This window comes from Bison bison, unplaced genomic scaffold (genome assembly GCF_000754665.1).
Source record: "Bison bison bison isolate TAMUID 2011002044 unplaced genomic scaffold, Bison_UMD1.0 scf7180017864144, whole genome shotgun sequence".
NCBI classification, from domain to species: domain Eukaryota; kingdom Metazoa; phylum Chordata; class Mammalia; order Artiodactyla; family Bovidae; genus Bison; species Bison bison.
In genome coordinates, this window is record NW_011494716.1 from 5,923,333 (window position 1) to 5,930,312 (window position 6,980).

The following is a 6,980-nucleotide window of genomic DNA, read 5'->3' on the forward strand; positions in this document are numbered from 1 at the left end:
GGAGGATACACATCACAATGGCTGTTCCACCCAAGCCAGGCCCAGCAAGAGGCCCTGGGGTGACCTGCACTCCCCTCCCCTGCGGACAGCCAGGCCGCAGGATGGGGGCCTCCCGAGGCCAGCACCGGGCCGCTCCGAGCTTGGAACCCAAAGCTGCCTCGACACCATTGCCGGAACAGACCTCCTGGGCCCCAGGAGGGTACTACGCCCAAGGTGAGGGTCTCCTCGTTCAGGTGACACGCTGACTGCAGGGGCCCCCAGGCAGGGAAGCTACGGGTCCCCTTGCTGAACTGGGTCTGATTCCCGTCCTCACCCCACAAGTCACATTGCCCCAGCCCACCCGGGGACCACGAGACCTGATGGGGACAAGGTGGGGCCCCATCAGTGTGGGGCACGGCCTGTACCCTCAAACTATCCATAGACTGATGACGCCCCCATATCAGGTATGACATGCCCCTCCACCCACAGCCCACCCAGGGGCCAGAGGCAACCTGGAATGCCCTGGGGGTTTAGGGGGGAGGGAGGTCCCCGCCACGCTGCCATGGCCTCAGGTAAGTCCCCGAACCTCTTTTCTCATCTGAGAAAGGGTTGGGAGGGTTCAAAGAGATGATGGATGTAGGGCTGGGCAGTCAGTAACCGGGTCTGAGCTCAGAAGGACTTTCCAGCTGGTGGTCCCGGGCCAGGTGGTTTAATTCCTGACCTTTAGTTTGTGCATCTGTAAAATGGGTACAAATTCCAGCCCAGGCAGGGCTGCAGGGACCAATTGGGAGAGAAACCACCCGGGCCCCACAGAGCCTAGACTGAGTGGTGGGAAGTGGGGAGGGGCTTCCTGTTCTCCGGTTGCCCCCACTCTGGGAGGAGGCATGGGTGGGGGACAGCCCAGGTGCCCTCCTCAAGCCTTGAGACTCCTTTCCTGAGAGGACCAGGTCCCCATGCAAAGCCCTGGAGAGGTTTCCAGTGAAAACACACAGGGACCCCACCCATCAGCCACACTGGTTAAGATTCGGGGGTTCCCCTCCTCCCCTCCAGACCCCTCTCTGGATACCTGGGATCCCAGAATTTCCTCCTCCAGACACCCTCACTCCTGCTTCCAGGGCCTGGGAGAGGAGGCTTCCCAGGGCCCCGGGGGCGGGCCGAGGGCTGACTCCTGGGAGGCAGGGTCTGAGCCCCTGGTAGGGCAGGAGGGAGAAAAGGCTGAAGAAGGAAGCCAGCCTGGGGCCCAGACAGTTCTTCTTGGAAGCAGCAGATGGAATGCTGCATCTTCTGGAGCCGTCCTGACCAGAGGCAAGGGACATGGCACTTAGGATCCTGTGCTCAGGAAGCAGGCCAACTTCAGTTCCATCCTTGACTCTGACGTCTGTGCTGGGTGATGTCAGGCAAGCTGCTTAACCTCTCTGAGCCTAGCTTCCACATCTGCAAAATTGGAATAATGCCACCATCTACCTTATTGGTGTTTTGGCGAGAGTAATCAAAGTAAGGCACGTGAAGTGTTCAGCACAGAGTCTGGCACATAATAAGGGCTGATTATGAAAGTGTTAGTCACGCAGTCATGTCTGACTCTGCAGCCCCCATGGACTGTAGCCTGCCAAGCTACATGGGATTCTCCAGGCAAGAATACTGGAGTGGGTTGCCATTTCCTTCTCCAGGGATTAGAAAAAGAAGGAAAGAAAGAGAAGGATAGATTATGGGGTCTGTGTTATTTCTGCAGCCTCAAGCCCCCGGCATTGCCTTCAAGAAGAGCTTGCATCCTATGACACCCAGAGCAGAGTGGGGTCAGGAAATGCCTGGGTTCAAATCCAAGCTCTTCCATCTGCTGGCTGAAATCCCACTGGCAACTTGACCCATCCCTCCAGGCCTCAGCTTTCTCTCCTATAAAATGGGTTGCTGCCTCAGACCAGCCAAGTTTTCAGCTCAGCACCTGGCATGCAGTCAGCCTTCTAAGGGTCTAAGGGTGTTTCTCCTTCTTTCCTCCTCCAAGGGCCTCCTCCTCCTTATTCTCCTTCGCCTCCAGGACTTGGAGCGCCTCCTCCTCCCCCCACCATGTCTGTTTATCCAGGTGAGTGTTCCTGCTGTCCTCCCCCTCGCCGCCTCCACACCCCCTTCCCCAGGCTTTCCCTGTCTTACACCCAGCACTGCCCCGACCACTCGCCAAGACTGTCCGAACAGCACCTCCTCTGGGAAGGTGTATGTCCTGCCTCCCGAGTGGTGTGATCCCTCCCTCCACAGCTGTGAGCCCCGCACTGCCCACGGCCTTCTCTCTGATGTGCAGACGTTGGTGGAAGGGGTTGGGACACGGTAGGTGCTCAGGAAATGTCTATGAAAAGAAGCCCTGTTCTCGACTCTGCAAATCCATCGCTCTTGAAACCAAAGAGAGGAATTCAGACACCACCCACCCACCCAACCGTGTAGGGTCTGGGCTTTGGGGAGATTTTTTTTTTTTTTGGCTGCACTGCTTAGCGACTTCTGGGATCTTAGTTCCCTGATCAAGGATCGAACCTGTGCCCCTAGCAATGGAGGCGTGGAGTCCCAATTACTGGACCACCAGGGAAATCCAGAGGTGAGGGAGGGATTTCTAAATAAAGAAAAAGCTTGAGAGCTGGTGGGCTGGGTTGTCAAGTCTAGTGTGGGAGAGTGAGCTTTAAACCATGGGTCACCCCCGTCTAGCCAAACGTAGTTCTTTCCCTTGGTTTCCTGCCAAACTGGGGGTGAGGGTGGCACCCCACATTACAGCCCAAACCCCAGCACCCCCTCCCCTCGGCCCCTCAGGAACCCAAAGTCTATAACGGTCATAGGCCCCTCCTCATGGCTCGACAGTCCACCCGGACCAGACACCAACCCTTCCGTCTAGAGCATGAAAACTCCCTGGAATCCTATTTTCTTAACAAAATATTCAGCCACCACCAAAGACCTCACCTCTCTGCACACCCAAGACTATAAAAATGGTTGTTGTGTTTAAAAAAGCTAAATACAGATCAGCTTTTTTTTCTGGAACCCCCACCCCAGAAAAATGCTGTGCTTGGGCAAGAAGAGGCAAGAATACCAAAAGGAAGTTTTTATAGGGGGTTGTTGTTTTCAAGCTACTGCGTCCCCAAGGGTGTCACTTAGAGTTATTGCTTTTTAAAAAAAAAATTGGACCTATTCCTCTACAAACGCCTGTGAAATAAATGCTGGAGGTCTTAACTGAGCGAGGGCCCTGAGCCCTGGAGGCTGGTGGGTAGGGGGTAGTGCAAGGGGGAAGCTGGGCCCATCGGGACGGCCTGGGGGGCTCAGGGGAGCACAGAGAAACTGCAGGTGGGGCGGGCCCCCCGTGTTGGATACAGGATGAGGGGGACGGGGGTGTGGCATAGGGCCTGACATGTCCCTCCCCCAAGAACTGTTCAGGGTGCCGAGGCTGCAGTCCCCAGACCCGGTACAGTTCACGTGTCCATACTGCATGAACCGGATCGTCACCGTGACCACCCCGGTCCCAGGCGTGCTCACCTGGCTCCTGTGCACCGGCATCTTCGTGGCTGGGTGAGTGGTCCCCCCTCGCCTCTGCCAGGGCCCGGGGCATCCGTGCTGGGAGCCTGCTGGGTTGGGGTGGGGTGCTGGCATGGGGCATGGAGGAAGGGGTGGTTTCCTAGCCCACCTTGCTGGCCGGGCAGCCCCAGGGGTGGGGTGGGGGGCTCGCAGGCTTGGCTTGGCCCCCGGTAAGTCCCCGCTGCTTCCGAGGCTGCAGGTGCTTCTTGGGCTGCTGCCTCGTCCCCTTCTGCGTGGACAGCTTGATGGACGTGAGGCACACGTGCCCCGTGTGTCGGCAGGAGCTCTTCCTCTACAAACGCCTGTGAAATAAATGCAGACTAAGTGACTGTTGTCTGCCCACGTCTGTCCGCCAGGGGAGGCCGGTGAGCGCTGGCACACGGGAGGTGCCCTGTACTGACTGACCACTGAGGGGCTGACCGATGGATGGTGTGCATAGTGGCCCTCCCTTCTCAGGCTCCACCCTCTTCTTTCCTTCACGACTCTTTCCCATCAGACTTCCCTGCTGGCTCAGATGGTAAAAAATATCTGCTTGCAATGTGGGAGACCTGGGCTTGACCCCTCGGTCGGGAAGAATCCCCTGGAGAAGGGAATGGCGATCTACTCCAGGATTCTTGCCTGGAGCATTCCATGGACAGAGAAGCCTGGTTCGGGCTACACTCCATGGGGTCACGAAGAGTCGGACACGACTGAGTGACTAACACTTCTTCCATCAGTCAAGCTCCATTGTCTTTGTGACAACGTCTCTGCAACTCCAGCCAGGTAACCTGCAGAGACGCACCTGCCCTTCATGCTGGCAGAGAGCCTGTGAGCTCCCCTGGCTAAATCCCGCATCCTCCAGGCACTTTGCTCTCTTTCCTACCTGTCTGGGTACCCTTGGGGCTCAGAGGTAAACTATCCGCCTACAATGTGGGAGACCTGGGTTCAATAACTGGCTTGAGAAAATCCACCGGAGAAGGGACAGGCTACCCACTCCAGTATTCTTGGGCTTCCCTTGTGGCTCAGCTGGTAAAGAATCAGCCTGCAATGCGGGAGACCTGGGTTGGATCCCTGGGTTGGGAAGATCCCCTGGAGAAGCGAAAGGCTACTCACTCCAGTATTCTGGCCTGGAGAGTTCCATGGACTCTATAGTCCATGGGGTCACAAAGAGCTGGACACGACTGAGCGACTTTGACTTCCTGACCTGCCTGGACCCTCGGCAGCCCGGGCCCTCCCTGCCGCCTCCCCTGTCCAGCAGTGATGCTCTGGCCACGTCTTGCACATCCTCTCAGCACACCCTGTTGGCCTGCTGTCCCCCCCACCCCAGGGTCCTGTCTTGAGCCCTTTCCCTATTCAAGCCACTCCTGAGGTTTCCATTCTCACCTCCTGTACCCCACAGCCCTCCCCGGATGCCCAAAGGTCCCCCCAAACCCATCAGATCTCCAAGTCACTCATCTTCCCACCTCCTCAGGTGCCCCTGGTGGATGAGACTGGCACGGCCACCTCTCTGCATCACCTCCTCTTATCCCTCAGCCCTCAGCCCCTCTCTGCACGAGCCCTGGGTCCTGTCCCCTCTGCCTTGCAGTGATTTCTTTACCTCCCTGCTCCCCTACCCCTCTCTTCCTTAAAGGAGGCTAGAGTCCCTGATGGTGTCTCCCAGCTCCCAAGCCTTGGCCACGCCTCCTAGTCCTCCCCTGTGGCGATGGCTGGCACAGAGTAAGCGCGATTATCAGGGCAAGAGTTAGGACCTTTGGCTCTGACACCGCCCAGTTAGTACTCACCACCCTCAAGACCAGGCTCCTTTTTTGCACTTCCGTTTGTTTGCTTATGTTTGGCTGGGTCAGGTCTTGGTTGCTGTGTGCCGGCTTTCTCTAGTTGGGGTGAGTGGGGGCTGCTCTTCCTTGCGGTTCACGGGTTTCTCCCTGCAGTGGCTTCTCTTGCGGTGGAGCACAGGCTTCAGTAGTCGTGGCCCCAGGACTTGGTGGCTCTGCGGCAGGTGGGATCTTTCTGCAAAGGGATTGAACCCGTGACCCCTGCACTGGCAGGTGGAGTCTTAACCACTGGACCACTAGGGAGGTCCATCCTGGGACCAGGCTCTTAACATGGGGTCCCTTTGAGGCCATTTGTGGTTCCTGCTCCCCTGAGCTCCAGCCAGCCAGAACCAAGAGAGCCCAAGTGTTCACCCAAGCGTCCAGACTCTGTCCCTGGCCTCTCCTGCAACTCCGTGCCTGCCCCCTTCTCTCCCCACCAATTCCTTCCAGCCCCATCACTGGCTCCTGGGTCTCTGTCACTTCCCCAGACCCCGGTGACCCCAGGTCCTGGCAGGGACAGGTGGGTTTTTGGGAGCTGGGATGAGGGAACCAGTCTTCCCAAATCTCTGTGCCCAGTCCCCAACAAGAGGTTTAATCCTTTAAATCCCTTAAATTCCCTCGAGGCTACAGTAGAGCAGCTTTTCTGTCCTGTGAAGGAAGCTATGCAGGAGGAATCTGGCAAATGCTTAGGACGTAAAAAGGTCCCAAGTTGGCTTCTGAGTGGGCCACTCCTGGGTACCGTGTTGCTGGCCTGGGGCCAAGGCCAAGTGGGGCACGGGCTGAACGTCACATGAATGAAGGGATTTTTTTAAAAAAGAATTTCTATCTTAGCATGGAAACATGTACATTGTGCGTGCGTGCGTGTCAGTCGATTCAGTTGTGTTCGACTCTGTGCGACTCCATGGACTGTAGCCCGCCAGGCGCATCTGTCCATGGGATTCTCCAGGCAAGAATACAGGAGTGGGTTGCCATGCCCTCCCCCAGGGGATCTTCCCGACCCAGGAATAGACAGCCAGTGGGAAATTGCTGTATGACTCAGGGAGCTCAAACTGGTGCTCTGTGACAACGTAGAGGGTGAGATGGGGTGGGAGGTGGGAGGGAGGTTCCAGAGGGAGGGGATGTATATATACCTATGGCTAATTCATGTTGATGTTTGGCAGAAACCAACACAATATTGTAAAGCAATTATCCTTCAATTAAAAATAAATTTAAAAAATAATTTGCATCATAGGGCATTTCCCCATGTCTTTATTATTATTATTCTAATTTTTGGCCACACAGCACAGCTTATGAGATTTTTAATTCCCTAACTAGGGATCAAACCAGGACCTCTGGCACTGAGAGTTCAGAATTCTAAACACTGGGTTGCCAGGGAATCCCCTGAAGGGATATTTTCAGTTTTGCAAACTATAACAAATATTACTCACTCCTCTTTTCAATTAAAAGGAATTTGCTAGAGAAGGGGCAGAAGCAGGAGAATTAAGAGGCAGAGGAGGACGAGTAGTCAGGTGGGATGGTCACTGAGCTATGGCTTATTCACCAAAAGGTGGCAGCTGCTTCCGTCCCTGCTCAGCACCGTCTGGGAAGGCAGATGCAGAAGCTGAGGCCGAGAGACGGCCAGTCTGGATCCAGTGACCAGACGGGGAGCTGGACCCTCAGCTCTGCCGGCCC